General features: G+C 38.0%; 1 protein-coding gene and 1 pseudogene across 32 annotated transcripts in view; one reads left to right on the top strand and one right to left on the bottom strand.

The window, feature by feature from the left end:
- Positions 1-899: 899 nt before the first annotated feature.
- The window catches only part of MAP2 (microtubule associated protein 2), a 308,431-nt gene continuing 283,839 nt past the window's right edge, over positions 900-25,491 (top strand). For all 32 annotated transcript variants that reach the window (XM_051849211.2, XM_051849208.2, XM_008259081.4 and 29 more), the window contains exon 1: positions 900-1,125. The gene's annotated coding sequence lies outside the window, so the exon portion shown is untranslated. The remainder of the gene's footprint in view (positions 1,126-25,491) is intronic.
- Positions 1,122-25,491, bottom strand: part of LOC108176939 (tigger transposable element-derived protein 1-like) — a 31,287-nt pseudogene continuing 6,917 nt past the window's right edge.

Here is a 25,491-nt window from a genome sequence, read left to right as displayed (position 1 = left end):
TTATGAGGTGACTTCTTACATGGTGACATAGTAAGGTGTTTTCTGCGTGTTCTTATTTGTTGTGTCATTTTCCTTTTTCCTCAAAGACCATAAGAGAGAGGTAGCATGGCCATTTTCAGTCCTCTTCTGACACATTAATGCACGGGGATTTACATGGCATGAACTGTCTTCTAGAATGTGAAGTCTCTGAAGGCAGGGATCTTCTTTCCCGGGGGTGGGGAGTGCTAGCATCTGTTACATGCACTGATATTTCCACAGTGCCTAGAACAGCAGCCGATGCACCGCAGATCTCAGTAAATACTAGTTGAATGAACAATCTGATTAGTGACAGCTGGGTCTAGAATTCTCTGCGTCTCAGCCATTGCTCCTTTAGCGCTGACAGGAGTTGTCCTCTGTCCGCGTGCTTTCTTAGTTTTCTTTCGTTGATTCTTCCTGGATGCACCTGTCTTAGCTTTCTGGCTGCAAGGCCAGGGAGCTTCCTCCACTGAAGGGTCCCTGGAAGACACCCCCCCCCCCCGCCCCCTTACAGGCATACAGGGTAGGAAAGGAAGGGCGTCCAAGGCGGGCTCTTTGGTGACACTACCGCTATGGCCCCTGATTTCCAAGGCCCTTAGGGAAGGGGGTCTCGCTGGTGGGGGGCTGGGGCACCGGCCCAGCGTCCGTGGGCGGGGCTCCCGGAGGCGGGCTACCTCGCTGTCCCCGCGGGGCGGCCGGCTGGCTGCGGCAGGAGGCGGGGCGCCGCGCTCCCCCTCCCGGACACTGCGGCGGTGGCAGCGCCAGCCGGGCCTCAGCCGCCGACCGGCTCGCAGAGTCCGGCGGGCCCAGCGCGGGGCGGGGAGGAAGGGCCGGGGCGGGGCGGCGGCGCTGGGAGCCGGCGGCTGGGGCGCCGCGCTCAGACTGGGCGGGCGCGCGGGCTGCGCGGGCTCACGGCGGCGGCGGCGGCGGCAGCAGCATCCTCCCCTCTCCCTTCCCTTGCATTCTGCTCCTGCCGCTTCCCTCTCCTTCGTTCCCTCCCCCTTCTTCTCCCGCCCCGTTCTCCCCTCCACTCCTCCTGAGTGCATTCGCTCTCGCAGGTCCGTGAGCCGTGGCAGCCGCGACCGCGGGTGCGCCCAGTTCTGCGCTCAGGTAAGAGATTGTCCCCATCTCCTACTCTTAGAACGCCTCTCCTGTCTCCTGTGTGCGCGGAGGGAGCCCCAGCCCGGGATGAGAGGTGGCAGTGGGTAGCGGGTTGTCCGCAGCTCTCGGACTGGAGAGCTGGCACAGGTCGGCCGAGCTGTCCTGTCTCCCACCTGACGGAGGCGCCTGGCCGGACCTCTCCAAGTGTCCCGGGTCCGGGCACTGGTACCTGGGCTCTCGGCTTGTCTTGAGAAGCCAGTGATCTTATTAGGTACCAGGTTGAAACGCCTGGAAATTCACATTGGATAAGGATACATGTTTGAGCGCTAGCATTACCTGAGCCTTAGAAAACAGGGGAGGAGATTGTACAACGAAAATAGAAAACAAAAAACCTCGAGGTAGAGGCTTTTTAAAAAGCATTAGCTGCAGAGAACCTCACTGGACTGTGTGTGAGAGAAGCTTTGTCCATTGCAAACTATATCCCCCTCTGTCAGTCCTCCAGAGACAGCTGAGAGGAAGACGAATAAATATTTATAATTTTAGGAAAATGAAGAAGTCAGTGTGATGGTGTAGGAGGGTGGGGCACGGAGAAAATGAGTCTGCTTTAGCCTGAGCTCCCACATCGTCTTTCTTTCTTTCTCCTCTATAACCGTAGAGGTAGAACCCTACATTCGCGGTCCCTCAACTCTTTTTCTTGTTAAAAGGTGTTTTTTTTTTTTTTTGGGCGGGGGGGACCACAGCGCAGGCTTCCTTTCCTTCCCAACCTCGCCTTTTGTTTAAGGATGGAAATTTCAAGAAACAGCGCGTGGGGGACCAGGAGGGAGGAGGTGTGTGTTTGGGTGTGTGTGGTGGGGGAGGGGTAGCAAAGCTGATGGAGTAGGGGAGATACACCATCCTTGAAAACGGAAAATTCATGTTTTTCTGCTGGGCACCGGGCCTCCAGGACTTAGAAAATAGAAAGCTTTGATAGCAGCAAGGCCGTTTAAGACAGTTACTGTGTACCTTTTGCCTTAAGCCCTTAGTAGAATGCTTCCAGTACATAGACCTTTTTAAAACCGAATTGGTGTGAAGGGGTTCTGTTTCAATGAACACACACACACCCACACACACACACCCACACACCCGTATACACACGTATCATGTACTATGTACATCTTCCAAAAGGGAGTTGATGCTTAAAAGACAAATCTTTTGAAATTTCTCTGAGGATTTGAGGACTATACTGTGAATGAAAGCTGTAGCGAAAAATTAACCGAATATTGCTGGTGGTATGTAAGCCTGGATGTGAGGCAAAGGGGCTGGCTGGTCAGTGTTGGGAAGGAACTAGGTTAAATGTTAAAGATATAATTTATTGAAAAATGATCAGCCTGAGAGGAAATGACTGCAAACTGAAATTGAGGTTTGCAGCCACAGTGAGGCGATGGAGAACAAAGCCTTTTATGTGAGCCACATTATGCAAAATGTCCCATACATGAGCTGTAGGTACCAGCCCAGTTTAAAAGCATAGCTCTGTCACTCAGTCATGTCACTGTGGGCAATTTAGGATATTTTTGGCAGTCAGAATAGATTAAGCAAATAGAAACCATTTAGATCACTTTTGATGTTATGCCTAAGAGGAAGATTGGTGTTCCAACCGAATGTAAAAAAATACACCCTTTAACTGAGTAATAACTATCTGTATTTTAGTAGAATTCTTCTCAATTTATAAGTCACAGGTGTTTCAATCAACCTCCATGTACAGAAAGCAAATCCCCTTCAAGAAAAGGTAAAAGGTGTTTTTTTTCTTCAATAAAGAACATTGTGTTTGTGCATGTGTGTACATGAGAATTAACATGGATTTCCTGGAGTCTTTATCTGATTATCATAGATTTATATCTGCATTCTTGGTTTATGTACTATCAGAGCCATTGTGGTTTTAGAATCAGGGGCACATGCTGTTTATAGTTAATTCTTTTATACTTCATAGGTTGGTATAATATTTAATTTCTAAAGTTTTTGTTTTTTTAATCAGCAAGTGGATAATTATTTAACATCTATGTAGAGCGTCAAGAATTTTAAAAACTGAGGTCTCTTTCTAAAACATAACAAATTATAATACTTTCTATTTTCTCTGTTATTCTGTTCATTTTTACCCTCTTATCAAACCCGTTGGTTCCTGGCTGGGCCTCTGCTGCCTTAGGCATCTAGTTCTGTCTAGACGCCCAGAAGCAGAGCCTGTGTTCTCAGGAATTTTGACTGTAGGATGTGTTCATTCTCTGCAGCAGCTCTTTCGGGATGACTTGTTTACAGCACCTTGTCAGGGAGGAGAGGCAAGAGGAATGTGCTGAGAGAGCATGACCCAGTGAAACTGGCACAGCCATTACCTCATCCTAGTAGGTACTTCAGATTCATTGAAAGAGCAGGCATCCTCTCAGTGGAAACCAGACACCAAGAGCACACCCATTTCAGGGCAAAAGCCTTTCTTTTCCCATAGCAGCCTCTACTAATGTTGTTCTCCTGAGGCTAAGGGGATATTTTCTCTTTTATGTGTTTCTTTGCAGGGATCTTGAACTTGGTCAGAAGTATGCAGCCAGAAATGAAACTTGGCACAGAATACGGCTAAGCCTGAAGGAACAATTTCATTCCTTTACTCCTTTTGGTTTAAACCAATTTGCAAATTTTTCTGAATGTCCAAAGGGAAAAGGAAGGAAAATGCTTGTTGATGTATTTTTGCATATTTTTGTGTGAACATGCGTATTTTGTGTTGGATTTTACTAACAATTAGATATTAGACTGAACTACTATACTTTTGACAAATATAGTTGCACTGTTGGCATTTAAAATTAAGTAGTTGTTAAATGTGGTTAGATGGTTACTTCATAATATCTGCATCTCTAAATGATTCATTCATGGCCATGTGAGACTGACTCTGTGAAACTGACTTGGGGGTTTAGTATTCATGTGGCTAACTGATTACTGAATTCTTTTCAGTACTTAACTTCCTCTTGACAGATGAAAGTAAAGAATCTGAAGTAACAGTTACCTGCAGGATAGCACCACTCCCAGATCAATAGTACACTCCTTAATACTAACAGTTGTCACTTAGGCAAGTCATTAATTAATAAATGCATGAGCCTGTGGGTCACAATTTTGGAGAAATCACAGTTTCTTTTGTCTCTGATATATATATATCGGTTAAACACGTTAATAATCTCCAGTGTTAGCTCTCTTTGCTACTTTAATTCTGTATCTTTACTGTTATTATTGCCTTGTTCTACTCAATGTAAGTCTCTTCATCTAAGGGCAGTATTTTGATCATTTTCTCACATTTTTACCCACTCATTCCTTTATTTTAATTTGATATTTGAGTGGTAGATGTCCTGATCTCCAGATCTTTGGTTTTAATGTTGTTACTCTTGAAAGAAATTTGACCTTTACTTTCATTTAGGACAGCATTCATTCTTATTCAGTTATTCATGATGAGAAACAACATTTGATATTCTCAAAGAATTATCTTTCCTAGGAATTGACTCGAGGAACCAACAGCAGTTAAAGAATATCAAATGAATCTGTGTTACAGAAAATTAAGGGAAAGGGTCTGTGTGAAAGTTTGGGTGGGTGGGCGGAGGGAGAGAGGGGAGGAGTGCAAGCAGCTGTTAATAGTTGTCCATGTAGCATGGCGATGAGGCTTTGTCTCAGTGGGTGGAGAAGGAAGAAATCTGTTTTAGTTTTCTTATTTCTATTTTTATATAAACACTTCATGTATTTATGGGGTACCATGTGCTGTTTCAGTCTATGTGTACATTGAGCTATTTTGTTTTTCAACATAATGTTTTATCCCCATCCCTCTCATGTCTTACATTCAACTAAGGCTGTGGGTTCTCCTTTGTAAAAATTATACAGGATGTTTTTTTGGAAGCAGTTCTGTAGTGAATTAGAAATTTTAAAACAATGTGAATACAATTAGTTGACTTTTTATGTAAAAACATTAAACCTAATTTGAACTTTGATCTTTCCTGTTCAATAGGTATACTTTCCTTTGGTGTTATTTTAACAATGATTCTTTTACTTATACATTTTAGTAGAATTGTGTGAAGTTTTAGAAAAAATAAAGAGCACAGGATCCTCTTTCAGTCTATGATACGGTTCACATTGTAGATATTAGGAAAATTTTCAGCAAATTGTTTTCTACCAGAACATAAACTAGAGGGAGCAAATTCCTTTTTTATTTTTGTTATGATAATAAATTACTTATGATAATAAATCATTTAGAGCAAATAATGTACTTTTTAAAAGCATTATTTATTTTATTTGAAAGACAGGGAGACAGAGATATGGACATTGGGACAGAGACAGGAGAAAGAGAGAGAGAGAGAGAGAGAGAGAGGGAGGAATGGATCTCCTGCTGTACTTCCCAAATGCCCATGAGAGCCAGGACTAGGCCTGGCCAAAGCCAAGAGCCGAGAATCAATCCAGGGTTTGCAGTTGGGTGGCAGGAACCAGGTACTTAGACCATCATTAGGTTAGCTGAAGGCTCTACATTTGCAGAGGCTAAGCACAAAGCCAGGAATCCAAGCTCATTTTATATGGGATGCAGGGATCTTCACCTGTAGGTCAAACAGCTACCTTTCCTTTTTTTTAATTTGCACTGTCAAAAAGTCATGTTAGAAAATGAAAATAGAGCCTGATATTTTTTATTGAAAGTTATTTTCCATTATGTCTGTATTTCTTATTTACCATACGGTTTTACACAAATTTATCCTCCTTTTCAAGGCTCCACCTCTATCTTAATCTTGCCTCTGAACTTACTTACCTTATCTCCTAGGCTTGAAGGATCCTTGTATGTCAATCTTTGATCATGCTACCTACCTCAAAAAGACTTTTTCAAATCAGGAAGAAAAGCTGTTCCCTTCTTTGACCCCATTAATAAATGTCCAAGTTTATCCAAGTTTTCCTGCTCATTTGAATTACACTCTTAGCAGCCATCTTTATATTACTTTTCCAACATTCTGCAGGCAAAAACAGTACATCTACACAACTAATTATTTCATAAGGAAAAGATTGGTTAACCAACTGTTTTTTATGATTTTATTCACTGGATAACAAATAAAATGTTTTTTTTTTAATAATTAAATTGACGTCACTATTTGTGAGGCAGTCCATTGTATTCATTTCATGCTGATATATACCTAGTAAATCGAGTACCAACTATTCTACAATCAATCAGTAAATATTGAGCTAAATAATTTTAAGTAAAATATTAGTCATTACATTACTTCATACAGCATCATCATTACCCTACTTGAAGCCACCTCAAGATGATCGTAAAAAGCAGTATTTAAATTTCCATGAAGGTATTTCATCACCTAACTGTCGAAATCCTTCACATTTAAACAAACTCACAAGGAAATATTCAGACAGACCCTGCTTCAGACAGAATAATTATGCCCACGTGAATCCTTTCCATTTACTTAAGCAATCTGGAATTATAGATAGCTACTGTGTCGTCTTGTAGCAGTTGTTACAGTACTGCACTGTATTGTTGATGGTATTGATGTTCTATAATGAGTTGATATGAGAAAATGCTTATCAATTACATTGACTAGGAGGGACACTGCAGAATTTTGATTGGCATTAAGGCAATTAAATAATCCTCACCTTTAAAAGTTTAGTATTTTGTTTGGGAATTGTACCTCTAAAAATGATAATTTAGTCTTTCCTGAAGAGTTAACATTTTGAGCAGAATGATATTTTAAACAGCATGTTGTTTTGTTTTGTACTGGTGTTTATATGAGACACAACATTGTTTTGACCTACAAATTTCCAGCCGGCTTTGAAAGACAGAAACACTTCTAGGATTCAGTTATGCATTCTTTTCATTTTTTTTATTTAAATTATTTATTTATTTGAAGGAGTTATACAGAGAGAGAGGGAGAGGGGGAGAGAGAGAGAGAGAGAGAGAGAGGTCTTCCATCCGCTGGTTCACTCCCCAAATGGCCACAATGGCTGGAGATGCACCGATCCAAAGCCAGGAGACAGGAGTTTCTTCCAGGTCTCCCATGCAGGTGCAGGGTCCCAAGCACCCAGGCCATACTGGAGGGCTGTATTGGAAGTGGAGCAGCTGGGACTCGAACCAGCGCCCATATGGGATGCTGGCACTGCAGGTGGCGGTTTCACCCACTACGCTACAGTGCCGGCCCCATTCTGTTAATTTTAACACATCATCCATTATAGGTAGCAAAAACATGTCATTTTTAATTTGCTTCAGGTACTTATTGTTTGAAAAACATATTTGCTATTGTGACATATGACTTCTTTGCTCATTGGATAAGCAGATGGAATCATAGTACCTTGAAGTTTAAAAGACAAATTTGGGGTCAGTGTCATGGCAGAGTGGGTTAAGCTGCCTCCTGTGACACCGGCATCCATGGGTGCTGGTTCTTATCTAGGATGCTAGAATTCTGATCTAATTTCTTGCTAGTGCACCCGAGAAAGCAGTTCAAGTATGTAGGCCTCTGCACCCACATGGGAGACCCAGAAGAAGCTTCTGTGTCCTGGCTTCATCCTCCCAACCCCTAGCCATTGTGACCACTGGGGAAATGAAGCTGCAGATGGAAGATCTGTCTCTTTCTGTCTCTCCCTCTCTGTCTTTAAGAGTAGACTTTTGGTAACCTGATCTAATGTAATGCTGTGAGCATATATAATTCACACTGTGTCAATTGCTTTCACTGCTGAAGAATTACATGTGGTGTCCCAAGAGGACAAACACCCACCCCTTACCACATGAATTTTTGAAGTACCCTCATATGTATAATATTTTTCATAGCTCAGATAAATTGCTATGCATCAGTTAATTTGAAGAAAACTTAAAACTATGCCATGAGGTTCCAAATGAGAACATAAGGAATTAAATACAAGTTTATAGGAAAAAAACAATGACATAGTATTCACTTATGAAGCCAATTGAATGGATTTCAAAGTACAGTTAACTCTCTGTATCCATACCCATGATTTAGCCAATTACTGATTGAAAATATCTGAAAAAAAATTCATCTACATTATTATATTTTTCTATTTGGAAGAATATAATCCAACAGTAAAACTGAATCTTGAGTTTATAGTCAGAGCTACTCCATGTTTATCAAAATATCCTAAATTAAAATAGTATTCAAATCTGTCTTTTAAGAAAGCAGGTTGCAATTAAACAGAAAATTTAGTTGATCCTTATTTAAATAACAGAAGTCAGGCTGATAGAACTTCAGGAATTTTGCTGCCCATAAAGCACAAAAAGGTAATCATCAAACTGAAAATCGATCTCTTATGATACAACAGAGTTGTGATCTAGTTTGTTTAAACTGTGATCTAGCTTGTTTAAAATCAGCTTTGGCCAACATGTCTCAAACTAAAGTTGTCTCATTCATGGATTATATGATGAAAACTGTAGAATAGTGACTAACCGTTGTTGAAACTAGGCAGCTGTTATTTCTGTTATTGCTCTTTGTTTAAGGTTTTATAAATTTCAAGCACAGCCACTAGTTCAGTGATTTTTGTTTTTCTTTGGCTTCAAGTTGAACTCTATCACATGAGAGTTGTCAGTATCACAACTGGAGGTCATGAAAGTTTTGGAGAATCCTGGCATTCTCACAGCCTTATAGTATCATGAGCTTTTGTAATAAGAATAAAAAATTACATTAATAAATAGTTATAAAAATGAGTAAGCTGCCAACGCTGCGGCTCACTAGGCTAATCCTTTGCCTTGTGGCGCCGGAACACCGGGTTCTAGTCCCGGTCAGGGCGCCAGATTCTGTCCCGGTTGCCCCTCTTCCAGGCCAGCCCTCTGCTGTGGCCAAGGAGTGCAGTGGAGGATAGCCCAGGTGCTTGGGCCCTGCACCCCATGGGAGACCAGAAGAAGTACTTGGCTCCTGCCATCGGATCAGCGCGGTGTGCCGGCCGCAGCGCGCAGGCCGTGGTGGCCATTGGAGGGTGAACCAACGGCAAAGGGAGACCTTTCTCTCTGTCTCTCTCTCTCACTGTCCACTCTGCCTGTCAAAAAATAAAAAAATAAAAAATAAAAAAATGAGTAATCTGATTTTTAATAAAAGATTTCCTTTTGCTTCCTAATATATTTATAGAATAGTTCTTTGTAGAAGGATTTTATGCTTACATATATGGAAACACTAAATGTATTTTTAATTAATTTTTAAGTTAACAAATACAAATTGTTTATCATTAGATATATTCTTTTAATATATTCTTTTCTTTTTTGCCTCTATCCCATGACTTGAAGGGACCTCAGGTACTGGCCACTTGCAGATTAGAATTAGAGGATGTTTAACAGGGAAAGAGCAAAATCTGTGGATCTCCAGTGTGTATACAAGTAAACTGGAACAGCGAGCAGTGTAGTAACTTTTCAAGATTCAGTAATTTAAGCTCAAATATAGTGATTGGTAAGGGGTAATGTTGAAGATTCATCTCATGCTGACTTTGCGTCCCCATTCTGGTTATGTATCTGTTCTCTGAGCTAAGGTTCAATGAGATAGCTGTCAGACCTACCAGTTAACACCAGTGTGATTTCACAAGCATGTAAAAGAGAAGGGGACTTGGGATTCTGTGGCCATTCCCACCAGCATATGCCAGTTACTCTACTGAAAGAACTGGGATTAAATCTGTTCCAGTTAACACTAGATGGCTTCTGCTCTGGGATGTTCCTGTGAGATTTAAACACTGGGGATGTATTCCCAGACACAGGGGACTTGGAAAGCCGAATAACTTTTCTCTGATCTTTAACTGTAGATATCAAGGCCTCCCATTTGGATCTTTGTTTAAATGTAGTTCTATGTGCAACAGGAATCCAACAAAAATACCCAGACTGAGACTTTTTTCTGATCTATATCACCACAAAATGTTCTTGAAAATTCTTTTCTTTTTGTGATTTCTCTAGTCTTCGTGTTTTCTAAAAAGTGAGTTAGAAAGGCTGTGGTTCTCTGTGTATGTTTTCCATTTACCTTCCTACTCTCATATGCTTTCCTTTTTCTCTGCCTACACAGCTCCATCCTTATTATTTTTTTGTTTGCTTCTTCTAAAGAGACAGCAAATTAAATGAGAATTACATGTTGCCATGGTTACTGTGTTCAGTAGAGCTTCACCTGCATCTAAGCTGCTTAGCATTCTAGAGTCTCAAGTTGACAAATATTTGAAAAGCAGGAAGAGCCTCTAGGAGGAAAGAAACTGAGCAGAAACCATGCATACATATTTAAAGTGAAATTTATTCTTCATAACTGAATACGGAAACTATGCTGTTATCTACAGAGGGAAAGAATTCTAGTATCAACCTTCTGTTAGAGAATTCCATGTAGTATGTATATCTCAATTCTCTAAGTGGATGTGTTTAATTACCCATTGGAATGGGCATAAACTGTTTTATCCTTGAATATGTAGAATGAAATTTCTTATATTCTGTACACCATTATTGACAGAATAGGCTGTGCATATTGCCTTATCCTGAAATGTTTCCATTTAGAGCCATAAATGACATTTATAAAAAGATTTTGAAATTGATGCGTGTTAGATATCTTCAAAAAGATCATAATGTGTATTATCAAAAAATGCATGGACTTAAAAATATTTTGTACCACAATAAACCTAGATTTTAGTTCCATTTTCCATGTTTTGAAGTACTCTGTACAGAAAAAAGCAACCTTAATTGTGTATCAAAAACAGAAAGAAGACATATGCTTTTCTTAGATGTAAATTATTTCATTTGGTAGTCTGAAATTTTAAGTGTTCTGTAAAGAGGTAGCTTAATATGTTTTAACAAATTATGTTTATACTAAGGATGAATCTATTTTGTTTCCCTTCCACTTAAGTGTTAGGCTGGTGTTCCCTAAGTATTACTTACATGATGACCCATGATTCATTCATTCATTTATTTAACACATGGTTCTTGGTCCCCGATATACTGCAGGAAATTTTCTAAGTATGGAGGCTATCAGGACAAACCATGAAAATAACTTCCTTCCCTCATGTAATTATCATTCTAGCAGGAGATAGAAATTCACATGTAAAGCAATAAGTGAGTGAACATTTCATATACAAACCAGTATGATAAGTAATACAGAACAAAAGCGTATGAGAGTGTTTGGTTGGGGTGAGACAGGCTGCATTTGGAGACATGAGAAAAATCCAGAAGAAGGGCTTTCAAGATAGAGGGAAGAAATAGCTTCAAATCAGGAAGAAACATGCTATATTGACAACTGAGAGGATCAATGGCATTGTAGTCTTAGGAACGTAGTAGAGGCTGGTGGGAGAGGAATGCCAGCAGAAGGAAGCTACCAGACCACATACTTCTTGTTTACCAGGATAAAGAGTTTAACTTTTATTGTATTTGCAGTGCACTTTAATTTTTGAGGTTGTAAATGCAGAATTTTTTGAGTCAAAGATTAATTATATGTTCTAAATCCCCATAGATATATCAGTATCTTACTACTATGTTAAATCACAAGAGAGACATAACTTAGAAAATCAGAAATCAATGGTGGAGACAAGTGTAGACTTTTGGTAACCTGATCTAGTATAATGCTCTGAGCATGTATAATTCACGCTGTGTCATTTGCCTTCACTGCTGAAGAATTATATGTATTATCAATTTTTAACCACTTGTGTTCTCTTTGTATCCAAAACTAAGTTTTTAGAAACAGAGAAGTTTGAACCTATGGTAATTAGAGTAATCGCAAAGCACTTCCCTTTTCGATATGAATGTATTCTTTGGCATTTTCCTATCAGCAGCTTTAGTTGTGAACAAGGCCAGGTGCCAAACAACCAACTTTATACTGAAACCTATAAATTAACTAAATAACAAAGTAATACACATCTTGCCTCTTAGAGGTGATGGCCAAAATCTGACAATAGTTTGAATCTAAAAATTTGATAAATGAGCTGATTCAGTTTCAAGATAATCTTTTTTTAAAGATTTTATTTATTTATTTTAAAGTCAGAATTACACACACACACACACACACAGAGGGAGAGGGGGAGGGAGGGGTCTTCCATCCTCAGGTTCACTCCCCAGATGGCTGCAACGGCTAGAGCTGTGCCGATCCAAAGCCAGGAGCCAAGAGCTTCTTCTAGGTCTCCCACGTGGGTGCAGGAGCCCAAGTTGGGCCATTTTCTACTGCTTTCCCAGGCCATAACAGAGAGCTGGATTGGAATAAAAGCAGTTGGGTCTAAAACGGTGCCATATGGCTTGCCAGCACCCTAGGCGGTGGCTTTACCCGCTACTTCAAAGTGCCGGCCTTTCATGATAATCTTAGATCACCTATGAGATAAATAATCAGTGTACCTCTTCAATTATATATTGCTCATAGTGACATATTTAAAGTACTTTTCAGATGTTTGTGAACTTAATATTATATAATGCTCTATGGGTTAATGTTAAACACAATTTGCCAGAGAGTTGATTAATTGTATTTTGGCATAACTTAAGAATGTTTACTTTTTTTTAGGCATGTCCTCAAAAGGAAGCAAAGCTACCAATTGAAAAATTGCCTCATCTAGTGTTATTTACTGGGCAGTTTCAAAATTGCAACAGCATTTAGGATAAATTAGTATTCTTATTTTATAATGAGATTTTGAATTACATTAATTTTTAAATTTTTTTTTTTATTTGACTGGCAGAGTTATAGACAGTGAGAGAGAGAGACAGAGACAGAAAGGTCTTCCTTCTGTTGGTTCACCCCCAAAATGGCCGCTAGGGCCGGCGCTGCGCCAACCCAAAGCCAGGAGCCCGGTGCTTCTTCCTGGTCTCCCATGCGGATGCAGGTGCCCAAGCACTTGGGCCATCCTCCACTGCCCTCCTGGGCCACAGCAGAGAGCTGGACTGGAAGAGGAGCAGCCAGGACTAGAACCTGGCACCCATATGGGATGCCGGCACCACAAGGTGTAGGATTAACCAAGTGAGCCACGGCGCTGGCCCCGAATTACATTAATTTTCAAGTTACTTTCCTTGGCTTTCATTTTGTATTGCTTTAAGGATTAATTTGTGATATAGATGACTTGAAATTATTCATTTTAAATATTAAAAATATGAAGAGTAAACCAACAGATCAGTCAGATATATATTAAACTTTTAATAGTGTCCTCAACATTATATTCAAATGTAGGTTTTTTAATATATAGCTATCACTAAACAGCGCATATAAAGTGAAATATTTCAAAGAATTTTTGAAATGGTAAGAGTTTTAAAAGAAACATAAAATAATAAATTTATATATATATATAAAACCATGCTTGTGCATAGAATATCAAATATACAGAATATTACTCTTCCTCTGGTTGATATTCATTAAAGATGCAGAAAAAATGAAAAATATGCAGGAAACACAGTTAGTATTAAAAAGAATATAATGCATAACAAGATAAATGGTAAGGAAGTATTTAGCCTTTGTGGTGTAATGCAAATTTAAAATATATTATCTCAAAAACTAAAAGTAGAAAGGGAGAGGGAAGAATGATAGGAGGGAGAGAGGGATCAGGAGGGAGGAAAGGAATATCATCATATTCTTAGAATTATATCTATGACTGTATTGAATCTGTTAAAAACTAATTAATTAAAATTAAAACATTTAACCATTAAAAGCAGTATTTCCTTTAAGTGCTATATGAATTCAGAGGAGGCAGATTTAGCATCATTTATAGAAAGAATTCATGTGGGAAACAGCATATGGAGTAGGACTCGTAAGTGACAGGGTTTGAGAAAATAACAGGTAGGACACTGGCACAAGCAAAGGCACTGAGATGGCAATAAGCAAAGGAAACCAGATTGTCTGAAATAGCGCCAGCTCTTGACTCCAGCTTCCTGCTAATGCAGCCTCTGAGAGTAAATGGCTCAAGTAATTGGATCCCTGCAACCCACAGTGAAGACCTGGATAGCATGCCTGGTTACTACCTTACCCCTGGCCTAGTCCTGGATGATAGAGGCAAACTGGATAGTGGGCCAGTACAAGTGTGCTGTCTTTCTCTCCCTCTCAAGTATAAAGCGCAGGAGGAGGGGAGAGGATCAACTATGTATGTATAATATATATCTAAAATTACAGATCATCTTTCAAAAGATTATGAATACACTTTTATTAGAAATTGCCAATTTTGAACATTTGCATTAAAATGTTGACTGTTTTTATAGCTGTCATAAGGGAGGGATTGGACACTGTTTTACTAAAGGGCCATACAAACTTAGGCTTTTGTACTGTGTCCCCTATGTGTCCTAAATACTCACCTCTTCTGTTGTAACAAGAAAGCAGCCATAAAAAATATTTAACCAATTGTGTTGAGGTATTCTAATAAAAATGTGTTTTCAAAAATAGTTGACAGTCCTGTTTGACCTTCAAACTGTAGTTTGCCAACCCCTGCCACATATCAGAAAATGTCTTAGAGTTTATAGAAACCTTGCTTTTCAAAGATCACAAATGCATGAAAACTATGTAAATTCCATAGAATACTATAGCTATGTATTTCTCCATAGAAGGAATCATTGGATTCCTCTCCAATCAGAGCACATTGGAGACTAAAGACTTTTACCACAGCCACTGGCTTTGTTTTCTCAGGTTGGCCTTCGTTGTATTTCCAATCCTACCCCCACCACTCCACTGCCACCTTCTTGGCCTCTAATAATATAGAATAAAATTGTGTCCCACTTCAAATAACTGTGTGGAACTCATGGTATCCATTTCACATATTAACTGTTTCATACTTCATTTTTTTGCTTCTGATTTCCTTTTCCTTAATTCTTTGAATTCCTGCAGAACAAGGTAAGATATAAATAAGGCTATATTATATATTTTCATGAGAGATCTACTTTTAATGAAAGGCTGTACCCAGAGCAGTTCCTAGTTTCCAGGAGGAAAGATGGCATATTATTTATATTGTGTCCTGCTTTTAAAGTAGGACAGATTGCATTGCTCGTTTGCACCACTGAAATAACTTTCTCAAAAATAAACTTTTGTGTACATATGCTATAAGAGAATATTTATTAAATCTACTACCATTATATTCTGAAAGAAATGAAGGGAATTTGTTGCTTCTGAACCTTCCACTGTATCTGTTATCGCGAATGCCTTTGTAACAGTTTTCAACCCTCGATACTTGAATGGTCTCTCTAAGAAGCTGCTAACACTCAGGTGCTTTTTCTTTTAAGAATGCATGGTCATCAGAGTATTTTGGAAATTAGAATTCAGATATTTAACCATGATTATCCTTCTTTCCAGAATGCTGCATAAGGTTTCTTATACCAAATTGAAACCTGGGCCTCATGGTATAGGGAATTTTGAATATTGATTTTTTGTTTGATTTTTGATTTTTCCTGTGAAATTTTCTTATTACCTTCTAATATTATGATAGGTAGGCTTTGTGAATACACTGGAACTAAATAATGGGATGAATTTTAACTGTTCCATTAAATTAATGGTGACATAACTTGATTGATTCTTCCAGAAATAGTGTAATGAACAAGAGAGCTCTTCATATGGCTGTTAGTTTGGAAAAAATGTTATCAACTAGATGTGACTTAATAATTATTCTTAAACATACTCAAGGTGAGTATCACGGGAAATGACAATGTTCTGTAAAAGTTCAGAAATTTAATATAAATTTTCAAAAGAAAGTCCATAGTGATTAAATAATATGTGGTTTGGTCTATTTGATCAGTTCCTTGTATTTGAGATTAGTTAGTTATTTTGTATGATTTTAAAGACACAAAAAAATTGGGAATAAAAGCAAGTTTCATTTCAATGCGACTGGAAAATAGACAAAATACTGAGTTACGGGCTATAATTATAGTCAGGGCCAAATTTCAGTGAATACCATTGCCCAGGCATAATTGTAGGGAAACCACAATAGGCATGAGAGTATATAAATGTTATTGTAGTGAAATACACAAAGTACCTTAAGTATTAGCAAATGGTAGGATTAAAAATATTCAGTTTGTCATAATGAAGAGATGTCATCATAATTTGCTAAAGCAAATTAAAATTGAATTCCTCATGACAAAATATTTCAGACTTTGTTACGATATCAGGTATTTGTGGATAAAGTCTACAAATAAGAATGTGAATGGAATTTGCCTACTTACACTTGAACATATTTTTTATTTTTGGAGAGTTGTTTCAAGTTAAGAATTGCTTAGCATTTCTGTCTTAAGGTGAGTTTCTTTTTCACAGCACAAAAAGTTTCAAAAGGCTAACAGCAGGCCAGTGTCGGGTTCACTAGGCTAATCCTCCTCCTGCGGCGCCGGCACACCAGGTTCTTGTCCCAGTCAGGGCGCCGAATTCTGTCCCGGTTGCTCCTCTTCCAGGCCAGCTCTCTGCTGTGGCCTGGGAAGGCAGTGGAGGATGGCCCAAGTGCTTGGGCCCTGCACCTGCATGGGAGACCAGGAGGAAGCACCTGGCTCCTGGCTTCGGATCAGCGCGGTGCGCTGGGCCCAGCGGCCATTGGGGGGTGAACCAACGGAAAAAGGAAGACCTTTCTCTCTCTCTGTCTCTCTCTCTCACTGTCCACTCTGCCTGTTGAAAAAAAAAAAAAAAAAAGTAAAAGAAATTAAAAAAAAAAAAAAGGCTAACAGCAGCCTCTGGAGATTTTGTAACACATTAAATAACCGTGAATCTATATCTTGTAATAAAATAAAGTTTATTGTCGAGAAAAAAATCACTCATTTTAGTCATCAACGTTTTTCCAACATTACAATTAGAAAAAGAAATTGAACAATAGCAATTGCCTTTACCAAGTTATGAGGCACATCAAAGATTCGTAGACCTGAGAGAAGAGAAGGTTCTATATGTATATGAAGAATATACTCCCACCACTGAGATGAGGAGCCCTGCTTTAGGCAAGACACATCTGGAAAATGTCTTTGCTTAGGAAAGTGCTGTTAGCTTAAACAGAGTGACGCTTATTCATGCCATTTCTGCACACATATCAGAGTGCCCCAGATGGAACAAAAACTAAACTTACAGCGATGCAACTCTCCAGTGGTTATATTTTTATTGTTATGTATCATCTTCATAAAATGTAGGTATACTTGTATCCAGACACAGGATGTAGTTAACATGGATATACTTAAAACTTGGGATAATTGCATTAAACTTTTATTTATGAGAGAATCTTATGATAGAACAAAAATAAACTTGGAAAAATCGAAAACAATTGCAATAAGAATCTTATTTTCCACCTAAAATATTTGCTGATTTTTAGTTTGGCACTACAAGTTAAGAAAATTTTAAAGTTAAACATTTGAAATTTTATATGAACTAGTGTTCATAGTTGATGACATGTCATTAGAGGTCTACAAATGAAGATTCTTCTCTATTTCTAAATGTGGAGAAAATAAAATGGAAAGCAGAAAGAGGAATCTTACAGCAGCATATTAGTGAGATCAGCTTGATTTCGCACTATTATTTCTGTGAGCCCACATTCCTACTCTGCTTTGTCATTTATCAAACTACATGCTTAGTTATCTAATTTCATAACTACACAGTTGCTGGAGTCCTCATTCACTACTAACTGTTCTCCTTTGAACATGCTGCCTAATTGTGTGTGTGTGTGTGTGTGTGTGTAATGTGTGTATGACTTACGAAGGGACACTTGTGTTTGCATAGACTCATAAAAGAAGTATTAAGAAAAACTCGAAGTCCAAACCAAACTATATCCTCCTTGGCCCTTGTTGCAGTGTCTTTAAAATGAGGAGAGTTTCCAAAAAATCTGCCACGTTTTTAAATTTTGACTTGTTTTTGATTCACATGTAAGAATATGGACGTCAAATTAGACCTATATTTTAAGAGAAAGATTTACTATTTTTCATGAAGTGAGGGAGGGAAGGAGAGAGGGAGAAAGAAAGAGAGAGGGTGATGACATATTAACTATATGTAAGAGATATGAATCACCTCTGGATCATATCAGGCATTTGTGAACCATTGGAAAACAAGGAACACCAACCTTCTGAACATAAAATGAGCAGGTCAAGAATTTTTAAGTCAATGCTAAGCTATCCCAACAATTGGCCCTGGAATATACAATACGGATAGACATAAGTAGTGCACTGGGTATATTTGGAAAAGAATGTCTATGAAAATAACATTCCATACCCTTATTTGTTTAATAGTTTGTCATAGGTTGCACAACAATTTTCTTAGCATGATAAATTATAAACTATATATAAATCTATTATGTTGTGTTTAAATATATAATTTTCAATTATGTATAGATGTGTGCATTTTCATAGAATAGTTCACTCTAAATATTTTTAACAATTCAGTAATTGCATTTTATTTTTATTTATTTTTAAAATTTTATTTATTTATTTGGGAGGTAAAGTTACAGACAGTGAGAGAGAGAGAGAGAGAGAGAGAGAAAGGTCTTTCATTTGCTGGTTCAGTCCCCAGTGGCTGCAACTGCTGGAGCTGGGCTGATCCAAAGCCAGAAGCCAGGAGCTTCTTCTGGGTCCCCCATGTGGGTGCAGGAGTCCAGGTGCTTAAGCCATCTTCCACTGCTTTCCCAGGCTATAGCAGAGAACTGGATCCGAAGAGGGGGCAGCCAGGACTAGAACTGGTGTCCATTTGGGATGCTGACACCACAGGCAGAGAATTAACATAATGCACCACAGTGCCAGCCCCAGTCATTTCATTTTAAAAGTAGGGGACATGACACTGTAGTCACTACATACTTCTATTTACTTGTTGGTAGAATATATACGAGAATATTTCATTCTCACTTATTCACCACAATATCCCTACTGCCAAGAATATTGTGCGTGTTTTTTTTTTTAATAAATGAATGGTTTTAGAGAAACTTATTTAGGATCTCAAAATGTTTAGCAAAACTTGTTTAATCATATACAAAAAAGGAAATGATGACTTCTTTTGGGTAAGATTTGAAGTAATCAATGTTGTGTTTATTTCTGTCTTTTAAAAAAAATTTTTTATTTACTTGAGAGGTAGAGTTACAGAGAGAGGCAGAGACAGAGAGAGAGAAAGTCCTCCATCTGCTGGTTCACTCCCCAGATGGCCTCAAGGGCCGGAGCTGAGCAGATCTGAAGTTAGGAGCCCTAAGTCTTTTAGGACAGAGAGCTGAGTGTTATAGGTGAAGGTTAGAAGGATGAGGTGCTTTTCAGAGGATTAAGTCTATCGATTGTAAACACCTACATGATGTTCTGCAAGTATTTATCAAGAAGCAATAATGTGCTTCCTGCTGGAATGAAAAATGTTAGAGGTTCAGAGAAAAGAAAAAGGAAGAAAAAGGACAAAACTGAGGCCTTACCCTCCAGGAAGAATGAATTGAGGAGCAGAGCTGCTGCATATACTTTTGGATAATTAAACAGGCAATAAGCAAACACTTTTGTCATGAATTTACCAGCTTAAAAGTACTTACAGGAAACATATATGTAACACCCTTCAGTAAGAGCTAAGCCATAACATGGTTTTATGTTAAGATGACCATTTGGGGATATATCTTAGAATGATGATACAAATAATAACACAAATAACCAGAGCCATTGGAAAGATGAGACTGAGGTCATGCTTGGGAAAAGAGAGATCAACTTTATATATTATATTTACCCTTCCTTTAGCTAGTGTGAATTTTTAAAAAAATAAACATTTTGTTGAAAAAATATTTTGCAATAGAAATGCCATATAATGCCTTTATTTACTAATGTATCCAACATCATGCTTTATTCTTTGTACAGTAAATCTTAAAAATGAACCATCAGAATTATTGTGGGTACAACATTTCATATAAATCCTTTAAATTCTTGCTAAATGCAGATGATGTTTGAATGTCCATCTAAATTCTCTAAGAATGCTTTCCACTTAAAGTGTTAGTCTTTCTGAGGACATGATGCTTTAGAAAGAAGTGAAGAAGGAGGTTTGTCCAAAGGATTTATTGTACTGCTTTTCAAAGTGGAGACCAGCTGTTTAGGAAATAGAATTAAAATGTAAATTATCAAAGGCAAATGGTGAGAAACTTTCCTTTTAGACAATGTCCCATGCAATCAGAGTAAGAAAAGGGTTTGGGGAGATTTCCTATTATGCAAAAGTCACAAATGATGAAGTGAAAGGCTGGGAGGGAAGTACTTTACAAGGAACTATGTGAACGCAACCCATGGATTGTCTAGGATGCTAGGAAGTTGAATTAATTGAAGAACAGATCTTCAATTCTGCTATGCCTAAATTTAGATCACACAATAACTGTGTGTGGAACTTAGGAAGTCAGTGCACCAGTACCATGGCACGACTGTAGATTGAACTATGGTACTGGCATGAATTGGATTTCAATGCCTCTGACTTTATGAACCAAAAGAGAGATCTCTTAGTATAATGAAGTGCCACATGGTAACAAATAGGATGATTACACATGGGCTTGCTCAAGAAAACATACAACAAAACCCATGAAAGCGTTCAAATCCAAGGCTTTTCAGAAAGGGCTAAATGTTCTAGTCAGGACCACATATTAGGTCACAAAGCTGTATGTTCCTTTGACTGTTCATATTAATTCTAGTATTAAATGTTGATTAGACATCATTGATTCTGTAATAAAGAAATAAAATGTCAATGAAGAAAAACACCTGTAAATACATTGATTTGTAATTGTTTTATGCAAATAATTAAGTTGAGGGAATGAAAGAACTTTAACCTAGAAGATTTTTGGACTATAGTGTCCATATAATTATCACTATGAAACGGTCAATTATTTTGCCTTTTGTCTGACCAAAAAATTTATGTGGGCTAGTGAACAATTTCTATATTGTCCAAGAGGCTAAAGATGAGATTGCAGTTAATGACTGAAATAATTCTGTATTTGATTCACAAATAAATGTTTAATTATTCATTTAACTTTTGGCATTATCCTTCCACTCTCTACTTCCAGTGTTTTGTTAGGGCCCTTGACTCTCCTTTCTACATAGACTTTACGGGTTGACCTTTCACAATGTCAAAGTTTTAACAACCATCTGTGGTTTTCCTACTTCCTCATCTGTATCTCTAGCTTGGGCCTCTTCCCTGAGTTATTCTTATACTCAGCTCCCAGCTGAGTGGCTTCCTTTGGTTATACCTGAAACTCAGCATGTTCACCATGAAGTTTATTTCAACATTTTAGGTGATAGAATCATTTCAAGTCAAAAACCAGAAGTCATCCTAGGCTCCTAAATATATTTCATTCAAAATTTTCTCCTTTTCGTCTCTACTCTCACTGAATTTGTCCTTTACCTTTCATCTGAAATGCAGTATTTGATTTCTTTGCTTCCAATCTTTCCCAATTAAATTCAGTCTGTATATGAGCCAGAATGATCTTTCCAAACTGCATATTTAACAAGAGCACTCTTCTATTTAAAATCTGTTCTTCACTACCTTATTAATATAGCATATTAAATATAGCATGCAAATCTGGAAGCATACTATCTCTTCAATCTTATTTTCAGCCACTCCCTACCTATATTTTTGGCTTTAGAAATACCAACCTACTGTAGTCTTCACACATTCCTTGCTCTAGTCTTCCCATTTTACATTTCCCTTAGCTAATTGCTTTTTTATCTTTCAGAAACACCTCAACTTTTATATTTTTATCCCACTGGATAGTTGTACTTCTTGCAAGAAGGAATTATCATATTAATTTTTGTGAGTTCAGTTTCTTTTTTAAAGAAATCTTTACTTCTTATTTTTATTTACGTTAATAGCAGAGCAATAGATAGAGAGTCAGAGAGAAGGAGAGATAGATCTTCAATCCACTGATTCACTCCCCAAATATTCACAACATCTGGGGCTGGGCTTCAGTGAGTCTAACATATATTTTCATAATTCTTCTTTGTCTATGTTCCCAGTCCCTTCACCATGCATTCCTACAGAGCAGCTGTTCCATTATTGACACCTAACTCTGGGTAAACAAAAGTCTGTTAACTGTAGCTTTTTTTCTTCTTCCTTGAGAATAATATTTTTTTCAAAGGGTTCTTGTAGGAATCCATCCAGATTTCCCATGTAGGTGGCAGTTACTCAAGTACCTGCTGTCTTGCAGGAGGTACATTATCAGGAAACTAGATCAGAAGTGGAGTAGCTGAGACTTGAACCAGGCGCTCTGACGGGGTGTGGGCATCCCAAACAGTGGCTTAACTCCCTGTGCCTCAGTGTCCAACCCTAAATTGTTTCTAGTACAGTGCCTAGCATATTCTGGACACTAAGTGATATGTACTAATTACTTATGAAACGGAACACCAGTACTGGTTCTTGATTCTGTTCAGCTTTTGCCAGTGAGTTCTTTGAGTAAATGGTTGTCCACTGCATTGTGCTTCTAGCTTGTGAACTAACCCAAGTAAGTATAACATTTTCCTAATTTTTCTTTACTTATGCTCCTAGTCCTTTCAACATTCATTCCCATAGAGCAGTTGTTCCATTATCGACACCTAAAAGTGGGTGAACAGCAGTCTGTTAGGCTTAGCTTCTTTACTTCTTTGAGAATAATACAATTTGCAAAGAATTCTTGTAGGAATCAACTGTGTTGTATAGTTTATGTGAAATGGTAGCATAGTGTTATGCACAGCATTTGAGTTCAGTAAATATTCCATCAATTTTCATAAAAAGTGGAGACTCAACACTTTCTAAAATTTTTTACAATGCTATTAGAAATTAAGAATATAGGAGAGAGGTGAGCTTAAACTCCCACCTACCGAAGGATCATGTTATAGGGCTATACACTGGGTATCACTCTGATTTTTTGCACTCAGAAAACTCCCAAGCAAAATTAGTTTTAAAAATATATTATTCAAATACTGAGAATGAATCATTAGAAGAATTTTCTTTGTAGGTTAATTAAATGTTTTACTTGAGTGATAGTGATATTAGCATTTCATGAAATTAACAAGGATGCTGTTATATTTGAAATCTACATTATTTTGCTTAGATAAACTTATTATAGTGGTAATAGATGCTTTGCAAATAGATTAGCCATTGACATTAGCAAAGTGATCAGAAGTTTAGGGCGTTTGTGTCAAGTCAGTGCAGCATAGGAGAACCTCCAAATTTAAGTCCTTAGTGACAAAAATTTGAAATTCATATCTATCTCATTCAATATTTCTTGTCTCTTCTCAAGGATTAATTATATTACTCAGTTTCAATAAAAATTAATAATTTATGCCTAGATAGTTGAACACATTTGTAATACCAATTAGTATCTTTTAATTAAAAGTCTTGTATGACAACACGAAGCTGTCAGGTCAAATGTGAACATACATTCCAATTAGATCCAGCCAGTCATTATTACTTATGGGCAGAAATAGCTGTTGGATTAAAATCAGTACTTAAATTGTGCTGGTAGTTTGAATGAAGATCTGAAGTAAATTTCTGGTTGCAGATTTTTTTAAAATTAATTTAAAATAGTTTGTTGGGGGAATGAACATTGAAATATATCAGATCTCATTACACTAATGACTATAGGGGTATGTCAGCTATTTACTTAATCTGGAATTTAATTGTATTGAATATTTTTCAAATTGAGAGATCATTGAAGCTTAGTTTGCTATTCATTCACATATTCTTTTAGGATTGTGAGGGATACTTGGCTTCTGGATAAATAAAATATTAGGAAAGAAGCAGCTTTGAAAATACAATACTTTTCAAATTAAAAACCATAAAACTCCACACTTTGAACAAGAGACACTTCATTGTCATGCTTAAAAATTCTTAGGACAAGGTGCTGTGATGATGCTGAGTTGCCAATATTCCTGACAAAAGCATGCTTCATTCTTTGTGTTTTACTAAGACATTGTTTCGCCTGATTCTGTAATCAATAAATTTCCTAAGAACTATTTGTTTTAAAAACCCTTGGAATTATAATATTTCTGGATCACTCTTATTGGGGTTAGAATACATGAGAATATTTGGATTGTGATACCTAATAAGACAGTACCAAATTAGTTCCACTTAAAATGACACCTATTTTTTTTTATTTGACAGAGTTAGACAGAAAGAGAGAGAGAGAGAGAGAGTGAAAGGTCTTTCTTCTGTTGGTTCACCCCCAAAATGGCCGCCACAGCCAGAGCTAAGCTGATCTGAAGCCAGGAGTCAGGTACTTCTTCCTGGTCTCCGACATGGGTGCAGGTGCCCAAGCATTTGGACCATCCTCCACTGCCTTCCCGGGCCACAGCAGAGAGCTGGACTGGAAGAGGAGCAGCCGGGACTAGAACCCGGTGCCCATATGGGATGCCAGCGCCACAGGTGGAGGATTAACTAAGTGAGCCACAGTGCAGGCCCCAAAATGACACCTCTTATTAAGAGGAGCTTAAGCTTATCTTACCTTTTTAAACTGACTCCATGAGATGTACAATATGATTCTCTACTCAACAGTGATGAAAGTGAAATTCACATGAATATAGAAACTACATCATCTGTTGTTCAGAATTGACTGACAGAGAGTGATTTTAGTGTTTGAATTTTCTTAAAACCCTAAAGCTATGTTGCACAGATTTTTAGCAGAGAAGTTGTAACACAGTTAAACCAAATAGCCAAAAATTTGAGTGATTTGAGTGAAGGCAAGAGAATAGTTGATAACCTTATACCTGTGGAAAAGCAAAACTCACTCAGAACACAAGGTCTTGTAGAACACATAGATAGTCTCAATTAAGAGAGTAAGATGTCATTTTTATATAACATTTTAAGTATCATGGCTTATTAAATATTAAGAAAATCATGCTCTAGCAACATACCCAAACTCAAGAATAACAGTCAGAAGCTTTGACAAACCATTGAACCACCCACAACTTCCAAGAAAATTACACCTAATGAAAATTTGCATTGAGGTATTAAGTAGCATGTTTTAATAATATGTGGGTTTAAATTCAACAAGGAAATATAGCAATTCTTTTTTTATGTCTAAGGACTATTAAATATACCATCACCTGAATGAAAAATAAAGATATTTTTGACACTCAAAATTTAAGTCCCTGTGCTTAGTGTGCACTATAGAATGCTGTAAAAAATCAGAGTTCTATTGTGAGATTTACCTGCAAGACACCAAACAACAATTAGAAAATGTTCCCACTTGGGGTAATTATTTAAAATTATTTAATTTAGTGTCACTCCTGAAGTGTTTTTTTAAAAAAGTAAAATTACTTAAGAAACTTTCAGTTTCATATGGTTCATATTTTATATAAAATATTTCTAGGGCCGGCGCCGTGGCTCACTAGGCTAATCCTCCGCCTAGCGGCGCCGGCACACCGGGTTCTAGTCCCGGTCGGGGCGCCGGATTCCGTCCCGGTTGCCCCTCTTCCAGGCCAGCCCTCTGCTGTGGCCAGGGAGTGCAGTGGAGGATGGCCCAGGTGCTTGGGCCCTGCACCCCATGGGAGACCAGGAAAAGCACCTGGCTCCTGGC

Source organism: Oryctolagus cuniculus, chromosome 3 (genome assembly GCF_964237555.1).
Source record: "Oryctolagus cuniculus chromosome 3, mOryCun1.1, whole genome shotgun sequence".
NCBI lineage: Eukaryota > Metazoa > Chordata > Mammalia > Lagomorpha > Leporidae > Oryctolagus > Oryctolagus cuniculus.
The sequence above is the reverse complement of the archived record's forward strand: the minus strand, read 5'-3'. Positions and strand labels throughout refer to the sequence as shown.